This window comes from Carassius gibelio, chromosome A10 (assembly GCF_023724105.1).
Source record: "Carassius gibelio isolate Cgi1373 ecotype wild population from Czech Republic chromosome A10, carGib1.2-hapl.c, whole genome shotgun sequence".
NCBI classification, from domain to species: domain Eukaryota; kingdom Metazoa; phylum Chordata; class Actinopteri; order Cypriniformes; family Cyprinidae; genus Carassius; species Carassius gibelio.
Window position 1 is genome coordinate 27,117,723 of NC_068380.1, and position 21,608 is coordinate 27,139,330.

The 21,608-nt window shown below is 36.1% G+C and overlaps 1 long non-coding RNA gene across 1 annotated transcript; it reads right to left on the bottom strand.

Moving 5' to 3' along the window:
• Window positions 1-4,587: 4,587 nt before the first annotated feature.
• LOC128020678 (uncharacterized) lies at window positions 4,588-19,173 on the bottom strand. The gene is made up of 3 exons (XR_008185372.1): window positions 19,115-19,173; window positions 18,514-18,702; window positions 4,588-4,684 (listed from the first exon to the last, which is right to left on the bottom strand). It is a non-coding gene; the product is annotated as an uncharacterized LOC128020678 (long non-coding RNA).
• Window positions 19,174-21,608: the final 2,435 nt, after the last annotated feature.

The following is a 21,608-nucleotide window of genomic DNA, read 5'->3' on the forward strand; positions in this document are numbered from 1 at the left end:
AATTGTATTAATATAAAAATCTAGATCAAGTTAAAACGTGCTTAAATGTACAAAGTCCATCAAAGGCATTTAAAGTTCTACCTTGGCATCATAGTGTTTCTTTGAGTGCGCTCTAGGGTCTCAATTGTCTTGAATTTTAAATCTGTTTTAGCTGCTGGCATTTTTATTTTTTTAGGGGGAAAAATTACGGATGTGGATCCACTTTGTAATTGAGTGGAAATATGCAAATGTGCTCAAATGGACAGGCCATCAAAGGCATTTAAAGTTCTACCTTGGCATCATAGTGTTTCTTTGAGTTCCCTCTAAGGTCTCAAGTGGTTTGAATTCTAAATCTGTTGCAACTTCTGGCATTTTTTAAAAATGTTTTTAGGGGGAAATATTACATTGGTGGATCCACTTTGTAACAGACAGTAAAGACACAAACCTGTAGTGTTTATTGTTCAATTCAATTCAATTCAAGTTTATTTGTATAGCGCTTTTTACAAAACAAATCGTTACAAAGCAACTTTACAGAAAATTATGTTTCTACAATATTTAGTAGTAGCTAGTAGTTTGTGCACATTTGACAGGATTTTAGAAAAAATAAAAATAATAATAATACAAGACGTAGTCAGCTAGACGATGAACTATCAATATTATTAATTAAGTTATTATATGATTCAGTCACACATTTAGCAATAATTGTTAGTTCTGTTTGTTGATTCAGGGTTAGCATCATCTGAGGTCCTCTGAGGGTCAGCATCATCTCTTCTCAGGTGTTCTGGATCCAGACTGGAGCTTGTGTAAATCCTAGTTACCACGGGATGTAAATCCCGTGGCAAAACATAGAAACAAAATAGAGACATCATTAGCATAGCTGCTGATCCATCAAAGTAAGATTAGTTTAACCCAAGCTAATGAATAAAAATGCACCTTTGATCAGATGCAACTACACTCACAATTAAAAAGATACATTATTCGAATGCTTGGCGAACGAGATGTGTTTTTAATCTAGATTTAAACAGAGAGAGTGTGTCTGAACCCCGAACATTATCAGGAAGGCTATTCCAGAGTTTGGGAGCCAAATGTGAGAAAGCTCTACCTCCTTTAGTGGACTTTGCTATCCTAGGAACAACCAAAAGTCCAGCGTTTTGTGACCTTAGGGTGCGTGATGGGTTGTAGCGTGGTAGAAGGCTAGTTAGGTACGCAGGAGCTAAACCATTTAGGGCCTTATAGGTAAGTAATGATAATTTGTAACTGATACGGAACTTAATAGGTAGCCAGTGCAGAGACTGTAAACAAGACTGCTTGTTTATTGACGAAGCAGGACAACCACCTAGAAGTGCATTACAATAGTCCAGTCTAGAGGTCATGAATGCATGAGCTAGCTTTTCTGCATCAGACAGATAACATGTTTCGTAGCTTGGCAATGTTTTCTAAGATGGAAGAATGCAGTTTTTGTAACTTTGGAAATATGATTTTCAAAAGACAAATTGCTGTCTAATATAACACCCAGATTTCTGACTGTAGAGGAAGTAACAGTACATCCATCTAGTTGCAGATTGTAATCTACAAGATTCTGTGTAGTGTTTTTTGGTCCAATAATTAGTATCTCTGTCTTATCTGAATTTAATTGGAGAAAATTATTTGTCATCCAATCTTGTACATTTTTAACACACTCTGTTAGCTTAGATAATTTAGAAGTTTCATCTGGTCTCGTTGAGATATATAGCTGAGTATCATCAGCATAACAGTGGAAGCTAATTCCGTATTTTCTAATAATATTACCAAGGGGTAACATGTATATTGAAAATAGAAGGGGACCTAGGACGGATCCTTGTGGCACTCCATATTTTACTGATGATAAATGAGATGACTCCCCATTTAAGTAAACAAAATGGTAGCGATCGGACAGGTAGGATCTAAACCATCTTAGAGCCTGCCCTTGAATACCTGTATAGTTTTGTAATCGATCTATGAGTATGTCATGATCTATGGTGTCGAACGCAGCACTAAGATCAAGTAAGACTAGAAATGAGATGCAGCCTTGGTCTGACGCAAGGAGCAGGTCATTTGTAATTTTAACAAGTGCAGTTTCTGTGCTATGGTGGGGTCTAAAACTAAAAAAATGAAATTCTTCATACAGATCATTTTTATGCAGGAAGGAGCTCAATTGAGCAGACACAACTTTTTCTAAAATTTTAGACATAAATGGAAGATTTGAAATAGGCCTATAATTTGCCAGTACACTAGGATCTAGTTTTGGTTTCTTAATAAGAGGCTTGATAACCGCCAGCTTGAATGGTTTTGGGACGTGACCTAAAGATAACGACGAGTTAATGATATTGAGAAGTGGTTCTTCGGCTACAGGTAACAGCTCTTTCAGTAATTTACTGGGTACAGGATCTAATAAACATGTTGTTGGTTTAGATACAGTGATAAGTTTATTTAGCTCTTCCTGTCCTATGGTTGTAAAGCACTGCAGTTTATCTTTGGGTGCGATGGATGAAACTGAAGTGATAGACGCTGTAGAATCTACATTCGCTATTGTATTTCTAATGTTATCTATTTTATCAGTGAAGAGCTTCATAAAGTCATTACTATTTACCGTTGGTGGAATATTTGAATCAGGTGGCATCTGGTAGTTTGTTAACTTAGCCACTGTGCTAAATAAAAACCTTGGATTGTTTTGGTTATTTTCAATGAGTTTGTGTATATGCTCTGCCCTAGCAGTTTTTAGAGCCTGTCTATAGCTGCACATACTGTTTTTCCATGCAATTCTAAAAACTTCCAAGTTAGTTTTTCTCCATTTGCGTTCAAGACTACGAGTTAATTTCTTGAGAGAGTGAGTATTACTGTTATACCATGGTACGTTTTTCTCTAACCTTTTTCAATTTGATCGGGGCAACAGCTTCTAATGTATTAGAGAAAATAGTGCCCATGTTGTCAGTAATTTCGTCTAATTCATGTGTATTTTTGGGTACAAATAGCAGTTGAGATAGATCAGGCAGGTTATTTGCGAATCTTTCTTTAGTGGCTGGAACAATAGTTCTGCCCAGACGGGATCGCTGCGAGATATAGTTAATATCAGTTATACGCAGCATGCACGATACAAGGAAATGGTCTGTAATATCATCACTTTGAGGTACAATATCTATAGCAGTAAGATCGATTCCATGCGATATAATTAAATCTAGTGTATGATTAAAACGATGAGTGGGCCCGGTGACATTTTGCCTGACTCCAAAGGAGTTTATTAGGTCAGTAAATGCAAGTCCTAATGTATCATTTGCATTATCAACGTGAATATTAAAATCTCCCATGATTAGCGCCTTATCAACTGTAACTAGAAGTTCTCAGAGGAAATCTGCAAATTTTTTTAGGAATTCTGTATACGGCCCTGGTGGTCTATACACAGTAGCCAGAGCAAGAGATACATTAGATTTCTTTTGCATGTCTGACAGAGTAACATTTAGCAGAAGTATTTCAAAAGAGTTAAACCTGTATCCTGTTTTCTGGGTAACATTGAGAATATCACTATATATTGTTGCAACACCCCCGCCACGACCAGTCTGACGGGGCTCATGTCTATAACAGTAGTTTGGTGGAGTAGACTCATTTAGACCAAAATAATCATTTGGTTTTAGCCAGGTTTCAGTCAAGCAGAGTAAATCAAAACTATTATCTGTGATCATTTCATTTACAATAACTGCTTTAGGTGTGAGTGATCTAATATTTATGAGCCCAAACTTTAAAAATTGTTTTAGTTTGTTTACTTTACATTTTTCTGGTTTAATTACGATAAGATTTTTTCTAGATCCTACATTTTATTTATATTTTGACCTCACTATTCGGGGAACAGACACAGTCTTAATAGTTTTTACAGCGCAAGTACTTTTATCATTTAAACGGGTGGAACAAAACTTATCATAATGGTTATTTGAGAATTGTCTTACTAGTCACATGGAGCGAAGTGTCCTGGAGATGTTGTCAGAGAGCAGCTCCGCACCGACTCTACTGGGGTGTAATCCATCAGAGCGAAACAGTCTAGGACGCTCCCAGAAAAGATTCCAGTTGTTAACAAATAGCAGTTTCTGTTCTTTACACCATGACAACAACCATTCATTTAAAGCAAAAAGTCTACTGAACCTTTCGTGTCCTCGTCAGTACGTGGGCAGTGGTCCTGACACGACGATCGTCGCCGCGGGCGTCGTGCTGCGAACCGTCTCGATCATAATGGAAAGACACAATCCTGCAGTGTTTATTGTGATGCGTAAAGTGATATGAGTCAAAAATTTGAGTAGTTTTCTTCTCCAAGAAATTGTATTAATAGAAAAATCTCGATCAAGTTAACATAGAAGTCGCTTGATTTCTAGGTCTGTTGTATTTACTAGCGATTTGTGGGTTGTTTTTAGGCGGAAATATTACAGATGTGGATCCACTTTGTAATTGTGTATGAAGACGCAAACGTGCTTAAATGGACAAAGTCCATCAAAGGCATTTAATGTTCTACCTTGGCATCATAGTGTTTCTTTGAGTGCCCTCTAGGGTGTCAATTGGCTTGAATTCTTAACCTGTTTTAGCTGCTGGCATTTTTATTTTTTTAGGGCGAAATATTACGGATTTGGATCCACTTTGTAATTGAGTGCAAAGATGCAAACGTGCTTAAATGGACAAAGTCCATCAAAGGCATTTAAAGTTCTACCTTGGCATCATAGTGTTTCTTTGAGTGCGCTCTAGGGTCTCAAGTGGTTTGAATTCTAAATCTGTTGCAACTTCTGGCATTTTTTAATGCTTTTAGGAGGAAAAATTATAGATGTGGATCCACTTTGTAATTGAGTGCAAAGACGCAAACATGCTTAAATGGAAAGGCCATCAAAGGCATTTAAAGTTCTACCTTGGCATCATAGTGTTTCTTTGAGTGCCCTCTAGGGTCTCAATTGTCTTGAATTTTAAATCTGTTTTAGCTGCTGGCATTTTTATTTTTTTAGGGGGAAACATTACGGATGTGGATCCACTTTGTAATTGAGTGCAAAGATGCAAACGTGCTTAAATGGACAGTCCATAAAATGCATTTAAAGTTCTACCTTGGCATCATAGTGTTTCTTTTGAGTTCCCTCTAAGGTCTCAAGTTGTTTGAATTCTAATTCTGTTGCAACTTCTGGCCTTTTTTAAAAATGTTTTTAGGCGGAAATGTTACAGATGTGGATCCACTTTGTAATTGAGTGCAAAGACGCAAACATGCTTAAATGGACAGGCCATCAAAGGCATTTAAAGTTCTACCTTGGCATCATAGTGTTTCTTTGAGTTCCCTCTAAGGTCTCAAGTGGTTTGAATTCTAAATCTGTTGCAACTTTTGGCATTTTTTAAAAATGTTTTTACGGGGAAATATAACATTTGTGGATCCACTTTGTAACAGACAGTAAAGACACAATCTTGCACTGTTTATTGTGATGCTTGAAGTGATTTGAGTAAAGATTTTGAGTAGTTTTCCTCTCCAAGATATTATATTAATAGAAAAATCTAGACCAAGTTAACATACAAGTGGCTTGATTTCTAGGTCTGTTGTATCTACTAGCGATTTGTGGGTTGTTTTTAGGCAGAAATATTACAGATGTGGATCCACTTTGTAATTGTGTATGAAGACGCAAACGTGCTTAAATGGACAAAGTCCATCAAAGGCATTTAATGTTCTACCTTGGCATCATAGTGTTTCTTTGAATGCCCTCTAGGGTGTCAATTGGCTTGAATTCTTAACCTGTTTTAGCTGCTGGCATTTTTATTTTTTTAGGGGGAAATATTATGGATGTGGATCCACTTTGTAATTGAGTGCAAAGATGCAAACGTGCTTAAATGGACAGTCCATCAAAGGCATTTAAAGTTCTACCTTGGCATCATAGTGTTTCTTTGAGTTCCCTCTAAGGTCTCAAGTGGTTTGAATTCTAAATCTGTTGCAACTTCTGGCATTTTTTAAAAATGTTTTTAGGGGGAAATATTACATTGGTGGATCCACTTTGTAACAGACAGTAAAGAGACAATCCTGCAGTGTTTATTGTGATGCGAGAAGTGATATGAGTCAAAATTTTGAGTAGTTTTCTTCTCCAAGATATTGTAATAATAGAGAAATCTAGATCAAGTTAACATAGAAGTGTCTTGATTTCTAGGTCTGTTGTATCTACTAACGATTTGTGGGTTGTTTTTAGGCGGAAATATTACAGATGTGGATCCACTTTGTAATTGTGTACGAAGATGCAAACAAGCTTAAATGGACAAAGTCCATCAAAGGCATTTAATGTTCTACCTTGGCATCATAGTGTTTCTTTGAGTGCCCTCTAGGGTCTCAATTGTCTTGAATTTTAAATCTGTTTTAGCTGCTGGCATTTTTATTTTTTAGGGTGAAATATTACGGATGTGGATCCACTTTGTATTTGAGTGCAAAGATGCAAACGTGCTTAAATGGACAGTCCATCAAAGGCATTTAAAGTTCAACCTTGGCATCATAGTGTTTCTTTGAGTGCCCTCTAGGTAGTCAATTGGCTTGAATTCTAAACCTGTTTTAGCTACTGGCGTTTTTATTTTTTAGCGGTAAATATTATGGATTTGGATCCACTTTGTGATTGAGTTCAAATACGCAAAGTGCTTAAATGGACAGTCCATCAAAGGCATTTAAAGTTCAACCTTGGCATCATAGTGTTTCTTTGAGTTCCCTCTAAGGTCTCAAGTGGTTTGAATTCTAAATCTGTTGCAACTTTTGGCATTTTTTAAAAAAATGTTTTTAGGGGGAAATATAACATTTGTGGATCCACTTTGTAACAGACAGTAAAGACACAATCTTGCAGTGTTTATTGTGATGCGTGAAGTGATTTGAGTAAAGATTTTGAGTAGTTTTCCTCTCCAAGATATTATATTAATAGAAAAATCTAGATCAAGTTAACATAGAAGTGGCTTGTTTTCTAGGTCTGTTGTATCTACTAGCGATTTGTGGGTTGTTTTTAGGCGGAAATATTACAGATGTGGATCCACTTTGTAATTGTGTACGAAGACGCAAACGTGCTTAAATGGACAAAGTCCATCAAAGGCATTTAATGTTCTACCTTGGCATCATAGTGTTTCTTTGAATGCCCTTTAGGGTGTCAATTGGCTTGAATTCTTAACCTGTTTCAGCTGCTGGCATTTTTATTTTTTTAGGGGGAAATATTATGGATGTGGATCCACTTTGTAATTGAGTGCAAAGATGCAAACGTGCTTAAATGGACAGTCCATCAAAGGCATTTAAAGTTCTACCTTGGCATCATAGTGTTTCTTTGAGTTCCCTCTAAGGTCTCAAGTGGTTTGAATTCTAAATCTGTTGCAACTTCTGGCATTTTTTAAAAATGTTTTTACGGGGAAATATAAAATTTTTGGATCCACTTTGTAACAGACAGTAAAGACACAATCTTGCAGTGTTTATTGTGATGCGTGAAGTGATTTGAGTAAAGATTTTGAGTAGTTTTCCTCTCCAAGATATTATATTAATAGAAAAATCTAGATCAAGTTAACATACAAGTGGCTTGATTTCTAGGTCTGTTGTGTTTACTAGCGATTTGTGGGTTGTTTTTAGGCGGAAATATTACAGATGTTGGATCCACTTTGTAATTGTGTATGAAGACGCAAACGTGCTTAAATGGACAAAGTCCATCAAAGGCATTTAAAGTTCAACCTTGGCATCATAGTGTTTCTTTGAGTTCCCTCTAAGGTCTCAAGTGGTTTGAATTCTAAATCTGTTGCAACTTTTGGCATTTTTTAAAAATATTTTTACAGGGAAATATAACATTTGTGGATCCACTTTGTAACAGACAGTAAAGACACAATCTTGCAGTGTTTATTGTGATGCGTGAAGTGATTTGAGTAAAGATTTTGAGTAGTTTTCCTCTCCAAGATATTATATTAATAGAAAAATCTAGATCAAGTTAACATAGAAGTGGATTGATTTCAAGGTCTGTTGTAACTACTAGAGATTTGTGGGTTGTTTTTAGGCGGAAATATTACAGATGTGGATCCACTTTGTAATTGTTTATGAAGACGCAAACGTGCTTAAATGGACTAAGTCCATCAAAGGCATTTAATGTTCTACCTTGGCATCATAGTGTTTCTTTGAGTGCCCTCTAGGGTCTCAATTGTCTTGAATTTTAAATCTGTTTTAGCTGCTGGCATTTTTATTTTTTAGGGTGAAATATTACTATTGTGGATCCACTTTGTGATTGAGTGCAAAGATGCAAATGTGCTTAAATGGACAGTCCATCAAAGGCATTTAAAGTTCTACCTTGGCATCATAGTGTTTCTTTGAGTTCCCTCTAAGGTCTCAAGTGGTTTGAATTCTAAATCTGTTGCAACTTCTGGCATTTTTTAAAAATGTTTTTAGGGGGAAATATTACATTGGTGGATCCACTTTGTAACAGAGAGTAAAGCCACAATCCTGCGGTGTTTATTGTGATGCGTGAAGTGATATGAGTCAAAATTTTGAGTAGTTTTCTTCTCCAAGACATTGTATTAATAGAAAAATCTACATCAAATTAACATAGAAGTGTCTTGATTTCTAGGTCTGTTGTATCTACTAGCGATTTGTGGGTTGTTTTTAGGCGGAAATATTACAGATGTGGATCCACTTTGTAATTGTGTACGAAGATGCAAACAAGCTTAAATGGACAAAGTCCATCAAAGGCATTTAATGTTCTACCTTGGCATCATAGTGTTTCTTTGAGTGCCCTCTAGGGTGTCAATTGGCTTGAATTCTTAACCTGTTTTAGCTGCTGGCACTTTTATTTTTTTAGGGGGAAATATTTTGGTTGTGGATCCACTTTGTAATTGAGTGCAAAGATGCAAACGTGCTTAAATGGACAGTCCATCAAAGGCATTTAAAGTTCTACCTTGGCATCATAGTGTTTCTTTGAGTTCCCTCTAAGGTCTCAAGTGGTTTGAATTCTAAATCTGTTGCAACTTCTGGCATTTTTTAAAAATGTTTTTAGGGGGAAATATTACATTGGTGGATCCACTTTGTAACAGACAGTAAAGCCACAATCCTGCGGTGTTTATTGTGATGCGTGAAGTGATATGAGTCAAAATTTTGAGTAGTTTTCTTCTCCAAGACATTGTATTAATAGAAAAATCTACATCAAATTAACATGGAAGTGTCTTGATTTCTAGGTCTGTTGTATCTACTAGCGATTTGTGGGTTGTTTTTAGGCGGAAATATTACAGATGTGGATCCACTTTGTAATTGTGTACGAAGATGCAAACAAGCTTAAATGGACAAAGTCCATCAAAGGCATTTAATGTTCTACCTTGGCATCATTGTGTTTCTTTGAGTGCCCTCTAGGGTGTCAATTGGCTTGAATTCTTAACCTGTTTTAGCTGCTGGCATTTTTATTTTTTAGGGTGAAATATTACGATTGTGGATCCACTTTGTGATTGAGTGCAAAGATGCAAACGCGCTTAAATGGACAGTCCATGAAAGGCATTTAAAGTACTACCTTGGCATCATAGTGTTTCTTTGAGTTCCCTCTAAGGTCTCAAGTGGTTTGAATTCTAAATCTGTTGCAACTTCTGGCATTTTTTAAAAATGTTTTTAGGGGGAAATATTACATTGGTGGATCCACTTTGTAACAGACAGTAAAGCCACAATCCTGCGGTGTTTATTGTGATGCGTGAAGTGATATGAGTCAAAATTTTGAGTAGTTTTCTTCTCCAAGACATTGTATTAATAGAAAAATTTACATCAAATTAACATAGAAGTGTCTTGATTTCTAGGTCTGTTGTATCTACTAACGATTTGTGGGTTGTTTTTAGGCGGAAATATTACAGATGTGGATCCACTTTGTAATTGTGTACGAAGATGCAAACAAGCTTAAATGGACAAAGTCCATCAAAGGCATTTAATGTTCTACCTTGGCATCATAGTGCTTCTTTGAGTGCCCTCTAGGTAGTCAATTGGCTTGAATTCTAAACCTGTTTTAGCTACTGGCGTTTTTATTTTTTAGCGGTAAATATTATGGATTTGGATCCACTTTGTGATTGAGTGCAAATACTCAAACGTGCTTAAATGGACAGTCCATCAAAGGCATTTAAAGTTCAACCTTGGCATCATAGTGTTTCTTTGAGTTCCCTCTAAGGTCTCAAGTGGTTTGAATTCTAAATCTGTTGCAACTTTTGGCATTTTTTAAAAATGTTTTTACGGGGAAATATAACATTTGTGGATCCACTTTGTAACAGACAGTAAAGACACAATCTTGCAGTGTTTATTGTGATGCGTGAAGTGATTTGAGTAAAGATTTTGAGTAGTTTTCCTCTCCAAGATATTATATTAATAGAAAAATCTAGATCAAGTTGACATAGAAGTGGCTTGATTTCAAGGTCTGTTGTAACTACTAGAGATTTGTGGGTTGTTTTTAGGCGGAAATATTACAGATGTGGATCCACTTTGTAATTGTGTACGGAGACGCAAACGTGCTTAAATGGACTAAGTCCATCAAAGGCATTTAATGTTCTACCTTGGCATCATAGTGCTTCTTTGAGTGCCCTCTAGGTAGTCAATTGGCTTGAATTCTAAACCTGTTTCAGCTACTGGCGTTTTTATTTTTTAGCTGTAAATATTATGGATTTGGATCCACTTTGTGATTGAGTGCAAATACGCAAACGTGCTTAAATGGACAGTCCATCAAAGGCATTTAAAGTTCTACCTTGGCATCATAGTGTTTGTTTGAGTTCCCTCTAAGGTCTCAAGTGGTTTGAATTCTAAATCTGTTGCAACTTCTGGCATTTTTAAAAAATGTTTTTAGGCGGAAATATTACATTGGTGGATCCACTTTGTAACAGAGAGTAAAGACACAAACCTGCAGTGTTTATTGTGATGCGTGAAGTGATTTGAGTAAAGATTTTGAGTAGTTTTCCTCTCCAAGATATTATATTAATAGAAAAATCTAGATCAAGTTAACATAGAAGTGGCTTGATTTCTAGGTCTGTTGTATCTACTAGCGATTTGTGGGTTGTTTTTAGGCGGAAATATTACAGATGTGGATCCACTTTGTAATTGTGTACGAAGACGCAAACGTGCTTAAATGGACAAATTCCATCAAAGGCATTTAATGTTCTACCTTGGCATCATAGTGTTTCTTTGAGTGCCCTCTAGGGTGTCAATTGGCTTGAATTCTTAACCTGTTTTAGCTGCTGGCATTTTTATTTTTTTAGGGGGAAATATTATGGTTGTGGATCCACTTTGTAATTGAGTGCAAAGATGCAAACGTGCTTAAATGGACAGTCCATCAAAGGCATTTAAAGTTCTACCTTGGCATCATAGTGTTTCTTTGAGTTCCCTCTAAGGTCTCAAGTGGATTGAATTCTAAATCTGTTGCAACTTCTGGCATTTTTAAAAAATGTTTTTAGGGGGAAATATTACATTGGTGGATCCACCTTGTAACAGACAGTAAAGACACAATCCTGCAGTGTTTATTGTGATGCGAGAAGTGATATGAGTCAAAATTTTGAGTAGTTTTCTTCTCCAAGATATTGTATTAATAGAATAATCTAGATCAAGTTAACATAGAAGTGGCTTGATTTCAAGGTCTGTTGTAACTACTAGCGATTTGTGGGTTGTTTTTAGGCGGAAATATTACAGATGTGGATACACTTTGTAATTGTGTATGAAGACGCAAACGTGCTTAAATGGACAAAGTCCATCAAAGGCATTTAATGTTCTACCTTGGCATCATAGTGTTTCTTTGAGTGCCCTCTAGGGTGTCAATTGTCTTGAATTTTAAATCTGTTTTAGCTGCTGGCATTTTTATTTTTTAGGGTGAAATATTACGGATGTGGATCCACTTTGTATTTGAGTGCAAAGATGCAAACGTGCTTAAATGGACAGTCCATCAAAGGCATTTAAAGTTCAACCTTGGCATCATAGTGTTTCTTTGAGTGCCCTCTAGGTAGTCTATTGGCTTGAATTCTAAACCTGTTTTAGCTACTGGCGTTTTTATTTTTTAGCGGTAAATATTATGGATTTGGATCCACTTTGTGATTGAGTGCAAATACGCAAACGTTCTTAAATGGACAGTCCATCAAAGGCATTTAAAGTTCAACCTTGGCATCATAGTGTTTCTTTGAGTGCCCTCTAGGGTCTCAATTGTCTTGAATTTTAAATCTGTTTTAGCTGCTGGCATTTTTATTTTTAGGGTGAAATATTACGATTGTGGATCCACTTTGTGATTGAGTGCAAAGATGCAAACGTGTTTAAATGGACAGTCCATCAAAGGCATTTAAAGTTCTACCTTGGCATCATAGTGTTTCTTTGAGTTCCCTCTAAGGTCTCAAGTGGTTTGAATTCTAAATCTGTTGCAACTTCTGGCATTTTTTAAAAATGTTTTTAGGGGGAAATATTACATTGGTGGATCCACTTTGTAACAGAGAGTAAAGACACAAATCTGCAGTGTTTATTGTGATGCGTGAAGTGATTTGAGTAAAGATTTTGAGTAGTTTTCCTCTCCAAGATATTGTATCAATAGAAAAATCTAGATCAAGTTAACATAGAAGTGGCTTGATTTCTAGGTCTGTTATATCTACTAGCGATTTGTGGGTTGTTTTTAGGCGGAAATATTACAGATGTGGATCCACTTTGTAATTGTGTACGGAGACGCAAACGTGCTTAAATGGACAACGTCCATCAAAGGCATTTAATGTTCTACCTTGGCATCATAGTGTTTCTTTGAGTGCCCTTCTAGGGTGTCAATTGGCTTGAATTCTTAACCTGTTTTAGCTGCTGGCATTTTTATTTTTTTAGGGGGAAATATTATGGATGTGGATCCACTTTGTAATTGTGTGCAAAGATGCAAACGTGCTTAAATGGACAGTCCATCAAAGGCATTTAAAGTTCTACCTTGGCATCATAATGTTTCTTTGAGTTCCCTCTAAGGTCTCAAGTGGTTTGAATTCTAAATCTGTTGCAATTTCTGGCATTTTTTAAAAATGTTTTTAGGGGGAAATATTACATTGTTGGATCCACTTTGTAACAGAGAGTAAAGACACAATTCTGCAGTGTTTATTGTGATGCGAGAAGTGATATGAGTCAAAATTTTGAGTAGTTTTCTTCTCCAGGATATTATATTAATAGAAAAATCTACATCAAGTTAACATAGAAGTGGCTTGATTTCAAGGTCTGTTGTAACTACTAGCGGTTTGTGGGTTCTTTTTAGGCGGAAATATTACAGATGTGGATCCACTTTGTAATTGTGTTTGAAGACGCAAACGTGCTTAAATGGACAAAGTCCATCAAAGGCATTTAATGTTCTACCTTGGCATCATAGTGTTTCTTTGAGTGCCCTCTAGGGTGTCAATTGGCTTGAATTCTTAACCTGTTTTAGCTGCTGGCATTTTTATTTTTTTAGGGCGAAATATTACGGATTTGGATCCACTTTGTAATTGAGTGCAAAGATGCAAACGTGCTTAAATGGACAAAGTCCATCAAAGGCATTTAAAGTTCTACCTTGGCATCATAGTGTTTCTTTGAGTGCGCTCTAGGGTGTCAATTGGCTTGAATTCTTAACCTGTTTTAGCTGCTGGCATTTTTATTTTTTAAGGGGAAATATTATGGATGTGGATCCACTTTGTAATTGAGTGCAAAGATGCAAACGTGCTTAAATGGACAGTCCATTAAAGGCATTTCAAGTTCTACCTTGGCATCATAGTGTTTCTTTGAGTTTCCTCTAAGGTCTCAAGTGGTTTGAATTCTAAATCTGTTGCAACTTCTGGCATTTTTTTAAAATGTTTTTAGGGGGAAATATTACATTGGTGGATCCACTTTGTAAAAGACAGTAAAGACACAATCCTGCAGTGTTTATTGTGATGCGTGAAGTGATATGAGTAAAAATTCTGAGTAGTTTTCCTCTCCAAGATATTGTATTAATATAAAAATCTAGATCAAGTTAAAACGTGCTTAAATGAACAAAGTCCATCAAAGGCATTTAAAGTTCTACCTTGGCATCATAGTGTTTCTTTGAGTGCGCTCTAGGGTGTCAATTGGCTTGAATTCTTAACCTGTTTTAGCTGCTGGCATTTTTATTTTTTAAGGGGAAATATTATGGATGTGGATCCACTTTGTAATTGAGTGCAAAGATGCAAACGTGCTTAAATGGACAGTCCATCAAAGGCATTTCAAGTTCAACCTTGGCATCATAGTGTTTCTTTGAGTGCCCTCTAGGTAGTCTATTGGCTTGAATTCTAAACCTGTTTTAGCTACTGGCGTTTTTATTTTTTAGCGGTAAATATTATGGATTTGGATCCACTTTGTGATTGAGTGCAAATACGCAAACGTGCTTAAATGGACAGTCCATCAAAGGCATTTAAAGTTCAACCTTGGCATCATAGTGTTTCTTTGAGTGCCCTCTAGGGTCTCAATTGTCTTGAATTTTAAATCTGTTTTAGCTGCTGGCATTTTTATTTTTAGGGTGAAATATTACGATTGTGGATCCACTTTGTGATTGAGTGCAAAGATGCAAACGTGTTTAAATGGACAGTCCATCAAAGGCATTTAAAGTTCTACCTTGGCATCATAGTGTTTCTTTGAGTTCCCTCTAAGGTCTCAAGTGGTTTGAATTCTAAATCTGTTGCAACTTCTGGCATTTTTTAAAAATGTTTTTAGGGGGAAATATTACATTGGTGGATCCACTTTGTAACAGAGAGTAAAGACACAAATCTGCAGTGTTTATTGTGATGCGTGAAGTGATTTGAGTAAAGATTTTGAGTAGTTTTCCTCTCCAAGATATTGTATCAATAGAAAAATCTAGATCAAGTTAACATAGAAGTGGCTTGATTTCTAGGTCTGTTATATCTACTAGCGATTTGTGGGTTGTTTTTAGGCGGAAATATTACAGATGTGGATCCACTTTGTAATTGTGTACGGAGACGCAAACGTGCTTAAATGGACAACGTCCATCAAAGGCATTTAATGTTCTACCTTGGCATCATAGTGTTTCTTTGAGTGCCCTTCTAGGGTGTCAATTGGCTTGAATTCTTAACCTGTTTTAGCTGCTGGCATTTTTATTTTTTTAGGGGGAAATATTATGGATGTGGATCCACTTTGTAATTGTGTGCAAAGATGCAAACGTGCTTAAATGGACAGTCCATCAAAGGCATTTAAAGTTCTACCTTGGCATCATAATGTTTCTTTGAGTTCCCTTTAAGGTCTCAAGTGGTTTGAATTCTAAATCTGTTGCAATTTCTGGCATTTTTTAAAAATGTTTTTAGGGGGAAATATTACATTGTTGGATCCACTTTGTAACAGAGAGTAAAGACACAATTCTGCAGTGTTTATTGTGATGCGAGAAGTGATATGAGTCAAAATTTTGAGTAGTTTTCTTCTCCAGGATATTATATTAATAGAAAAATCTACATCAAGTTAACATAGAAGTGGCTTGATTTCAAGGTCTGTTGTAACTACTAGCGGTTTGTGGGTTGTTTTTAGGCGGAAATATTACAGATGTGGATCCACTTTGTAATTGTGTTTGAAGACGCAAACGTGCTTAAATGGACAAAGTCCATCAAAGGCATTTAATGTTCTACCTTGGCATCATAGTGTTTCTTTGAGTGCCCTCTAGGGTGTCAATTGGCTTGAATTCTTAACCTGTTTTAGCTGCTGGCATTTTTATTTTTTTAGGGCGAAATATTACGGATTTGGATCCACTTTGTAATTGAGTGCAAAGATGCAAACGTGCTTAAATGGACAAAGTCCATCAAAGGCATTTAAAGTTCTACCTTGGCATCATAGTGTTTCTTTGAGTGCGCTCTAGGGTGTCAATTGGCTTGAATTCTTAACCTGTTTTAGCTGCTGGCATTTTTATTTTTTAAGGGGAAATATTATGGATGTGGATCCACTTTGTAATTGAGTGCAAAGATGCAAACGTGCTTAAATGGACAGTCCATCAAAGGCATTTCAAGTTCTACCTTGGCATCATAGTGTTTCTTTGAGTTTCCTCTAAGGTCTCAAGTGGTTTGAATTCTAAATCTGTTGCAACTTCTGGCATTTTTTTAAAATGTTTTTAGGGGGAAATATTACATTGGTGGATCCACTTTGTAAAAGACAGTAAAGACACAATCCTGCAGTGTTTATTGTGATGCGTGAAGTGATATGAGTAAAAATTCTGAGTAGTTTTCCTCTCCAAGATATTGTATTAATATAAAAATCTAGATCAAGTTAAAACGTGCTTAAATGAACAAAGTCCATCAAAGGCATTTAAAGTTCTACCTTGGCATCATAGTGTTTCTTTGAGTGCGCTCTAGGGTGTCAATTGGCTTGAATTCTTAACCTGTTTTAGCTGCTGGCATTTTTATTTTTTAAGGGGAAATATTATGGATGTGGATCCACTTTGTAATTGAGTGCAAAGATGCAAACGTGCTTAAATGGACAGTCCATCAAAGGCATTTCAAGTTCAACCTTGGCATCATAGTGTTTCTTTGAGTGCCCTCTAGGTAGTCTATTGGCTTGAATTCTAAACCTGTTTTAGCTACTGGCGTTTTTATTTTTTAGCGGTAAATATTATGGATTTGGATCCACTTTGTGATTGAGTGCAAATACGCAAACGTGCTTAAATGGACAGTCCATCAAAGGCATTTAAAGTTCAACCTTGGCATCATAGTGTTTCTTTGAGTGCCCTCTAGGGTCTCAATTGTCTTGAATTTTAAATCTGTTTTAGCTGCTGGCATTTTTATTTTTAGGGTGAAATATTACGATTGTGGATCCACTTTGTGATTGAGTGCAAAGATGCAAACGTGTTTAAATGGACAGTCCATCAAAGGCATTTAAAGTTCTACCTTGGCATCATAGTGTTTCTTTGAGTTCCCTCTAAGGTCTCAAGTGGTTTGAATTCTAAATCTGTTGCAACTTCTGGCATTTTTTAAAAATGTTTTTAGGGGGAAATATTACATTGGTGGATCCACTTTGTAACAGAGAGTAAAGACACAAATCTGCAGTGTTTATTGTGATGCGTGAAGTGATTTGAGTAAAGATTTTGAGTAGTTTTCCTCTCCAAGATATTGTATCAATAGAAAAATCTAGATCAAGTTAACATAGAAGTGGCTTGATTTCTAGGTCTGTTATATCTACTAGCGATTTGTGGGTTGTTTTTAGGCGGAAATATTACAGATGTGGATCCACTTTGTAATTGTGTACGGAGACGCAAACGTGCTTAAATGGACAACGTCCATCAAAGGCATTTAATGTTCTACCTTGGCATCATAGTGTTTCTTTGAGTGCCCTTCTAGGGTGTCAATTGGCTTGAATTCTTAACCTGTTTTAGCTGCTGGCATTTTTATTTTTTTAGGGGGAAATATTATGGATGTGGATCCACTTTGTAATTGTGTGCAAAGATGCAAACGTGCTTAAATGGACAGTCCATCAAAGGCATTTAAAGTTCTACCTTGGCATCATAATGTTTCTTTGAGTTCCCTCTAAGGTCTCAAGTGGTTTGAATTCTAAATCTGTTGCAATTTCTGGCATTTTTTAAAAATGTTTTTAGGGGGAAATATTACATTGTTGGATCCACTTTGTAACAGAGAGTAAAGACACAATTCTGCAGTGTTTATTGTGATGCGAGAAGTGATATGAGTCAAAATTTTGAGTAGTTTTCTTCTCCAGGATATTATATTAATAGAAAAATCTACATCAAGTTAACATAGAAGTGGCTTGATTTCAAGGTCTGTTGTAACTACTAGCGGTTTGTGGGTTGTTTTTAGGCGGAAATATTACAGATGTGGATCCACTTTGTAATTGTGTTTGAAGACGCAAACGTGCTTAAATGGACAAAGTCCATCAAAGGCATTTAATGTTCTACCTTGGCATCATAGTGTTTCTTTGAGTGCCCTCTAGGGTGTCAATTGGCTTGAATTCTTAACCTGTTTTAGCTGCTGGCATTTTTATTTTTTTAGGGCGAAATATTACGGATTTGGATCCACTTTGTAATTGAGTGCAAAGATGCAAACGTGCTTAAATGGACAAAGTCCATCAAAGGCATTTAAAGTTCTACCTTGGCATCATAGTGTTTCTTTGAGTGCGCTCTAGGGTGTCAATTGGCTTGAATTCTTAACCTGTTTTAGCTGCTGGCATTTTTATTTTTTAAGGGGAAATATTATGGATGTGGATCCACTTTGTAATTGAGTGCAAAGATGCAAACGTGCTTAAATGGACAGTCCATCAAAGGCATTTCAAGTTCTACCTTGGCATCATAGTGTTTCTTTGAGTTTCCTCTAAGGTCTCAAGTGGTTTGAATTCTAAATCTGTTGCAACTTCTGGCATTTTTTAAAAATGTTTTTAGGGGGAAATATTACATTGGTGGATCCACTTTGTAAAAGACAGTAAAGACACAATCCTGCAGTGTTTATTGTGATGCGTGAAGTGATATGAGTAAAAATTCTGAGTAGTTTTCCTCTCCAAGATATTGTATTAATATAAAAATCTAGATCAAGTTAAAACGTGCTTAAATGAACAAAGTCCATCAAAGGCATTTAAAGTTCTACCTTGGCATCATAGTGTTTCTTTGAGTGCGCTCTAGGGTGTCAATTGGCTTGAATTCTTAACCTGTTTTAGCTGCTGGCATTTTTATTTTTTAAGGGGAAATATTATGGATGTGGATCCACTTTGTAATTGAGTGCAAAGATGCAAACGTGCTTAAATGGACAGTCCATCAAAGGCATTTCAAGTTCTACCTTGGCATCATAGTGTTTCTTTGAGTTTCCTCTAAGGTCTCAAGTGGTTTGAATTCTAAATCTGTTGCAACTTCTGGCATTTTTTAAAAATGTTTTTAGGGGGAAATATTACATTGTTGGATCCACTTTGTAACAGGCAGTAAAGACACAAACCTGCAGTGTTTATTGTGATGCGTGAAGTGATTTGAGTAAAGATTTTGAGTAGTTTTCCTCTCCAAGATATTGTATTAATAGAAAAATCTAGATCAAGTTAACATAGAAGTGGCTTGATTTCAAGGTCTGTTGTAACTACTAGCGGTTTGTGGGTTGTTTTTAGGCGGAAATATTACAGATGTGGATCCACTTTGTAATTGTGTATGAAGACGCAAACGTGCTTAAATGGACAGTCCATCAAAGGCATTTCAAGTTCTACCTTGGCATCATAGTGTTTCTTTGAGTTCCCTCTAAGGTCTCAAGTGGTTTGAATTCTAAATCTGTTGCAACTTCTGGCATTTTTTAAAAATGTTTTTAGGGGGAAATATTACATTGGTGGATCCACTTTGTAAAAGACAGTAAAGACACAATCCTGCAGTGTTTATTGTGATGCGTGAAGTGATATGAGTAAAAATTCTGAGTAGTTTTCCTCTCCAAGATATTGTATTAATATAAAAATCTAGATCAAGTTAAAACGTGCTTAAATGAACAAAGTCCATCAAAGGCATTTAATGTTCTACCTTGGCATCATAGTGTTTCTTTGAGTGCCCTCTAGGGTGTCAATTGGCTTGAATTCTTAACCTGTTTTAGCTGCTGGCATTTTTATTTTTTTAGGGGGAAATATTACGGATGTGGATCCACTTTGTAATTGAGTGCAAAGATGCAAACGTGCTTAAATGGACAGTCCATCAAAGGCATTTAAAGTTCTACCTTTTCATCATAGTGTTTCTTTGAGTTCCCTCTAAGGTCTCAAGTGGTTTGAATTCTAAATCTGTTGCAACTTCTGGCATTTTTTAAAAATGTTTTTAGGGTGAAATATTACATTTGTGGATCCACTTTGTAACAGAGAGTAAAGACACAAACCTGCAGTGTTTATTGTGATGCGTGAAGTGATTTGAGTAAAGATTTTGAGTAGTTTTCCTCTCCAAGATATTGTATTAATAGAAAAATCTAGATCAAGTTAACATAGAAGTGGCTTGATTTGTAGGTCTGTTGTAACTACTAGCGATTTGTGGGTTGTTTTTATGAAAAGGCAAACGTGCTTAAATGGACAAAGTCCATCAAAGGCATTTAATGTTCTACCTTGAAATCATAGTGTTTCTTTGAGTGCCCTCTGGGGTGTCAATTGGCTTGAATTCTTAACCTGTTTTAGCAGCTGGCATTTTTATTTTTTTAGGGGGAAATATTACGGATGTGGATCCACTTTGTAATTGAGTGCAAAGACGCAAACATGCTTAAATGGACAGTCCATCAAAGGCATTTAAAGTTCTACCTTGGCATCATAGTGTTTCTTTGAGTTCCCTCTAAGGTTTCAAGTGGTTTGAATTGTAAATCTGTTGCAACTTCTGGCATTTTTTTAAAATGTTTTTAGGGGGAAATATTACATTGGTGGATCCACTTTGTAACAGAGAGTAAAGACACAAACCTGCAGTGTTTATTGTGATACATGAAGTGATATGAATCAAAATTTTGAGTAGTTTTCTTCTCCAAGAAATTGTATTAACAGAAAAATCTAGGTCAAGTTAACATAGAAGTGGCTTGATTTCTAGGTCTGTTGTATCTACTAGTGATTTATGGGTTGTTTTTAGGCGGAAATATTATGGATGTGGATCCACTTTGTGATTGTGGATTTAATGTTCTACCTTGGCATCATAGTGTTTCTTTGAGTGCCCTCTAGGGTCTCAATTGGCTTGAATTCTTAACCTGTTTTAGCTGCTGGCATTTTTATTTTTTAAGGGGAAATATTATGGATGTGGATCCACTTTGTGATTGAGTGCAAAGATGCAAACGTGCTTAAATGGACAGTCCATCAAAGGCATTTAAAGTTCTACCTTGGCATCATAGTGTTTCTTTGAGTTCCCTCTAAGGTCTCAAGTGGTTTGAATTCTAAATCTGTTGCAACTTCTGGCATTTTTTAAAAATGTTTTAGGGGGAAATATTACATTGTTGGATCCACTTTGTAACAGACAGTAAAGACACAAACCTGCAGTGTTTATTGTGATGCGTGAAGTGATATGAGTCAAAATTTTGAGTAGTTTTCTTCTCCAAGACAGAGTATTAATAGACAAATCTACATCAAATTAACATAGAAGTGTCTTGATTTCTAGGTCTGTTGTATCTACTAGCGATTTGTGGGTTGTTTTTAGGCGGAAATATTACAGATGTGGATCCACTTTGTAATTGTGTACGAAGATGCAAACAAGCTTAAATGGACAAAGTCCATCAAAGGCATTTAATGTTCTACCTTGGCATCATAGTGTTTCTTTGAGTGCCATCTAGGGTGTCAATTGGCTTGAATTCTTAACCTGTTTTAGCTGCTGGCATTTTTATTTTTTTAGGGGGAAATATTACGGATGTGGATCCACTTTGTAATTGAGTGCAAAGACGCAAACGTGCTTAAATGGACAGTCCATCAAAGGCATTTAAAGTTCTACCTTGGCATCATAGTGTTTCTTTGAGTTCCCTCTAAGGTCTCAAGTGGATTGAATTCTAAATCTGTTGCAACTTCTGGCATTTTTTAAAAATGTTTTTAGGGGGAAATATTACATTGGTGGATCCACTTTGTAACAGAGAGTAAAGACACAAACCTGCAGTGTTTATTGTGATGCGTGAAGTGATTTGAGTAAAGATTTTGAGTAGTTTTCCTCTCCAAGATATTGTATTAATAGAAAAATCTACATCAAGTTAACATAGAAGTGGCTTGATTTCTAGGT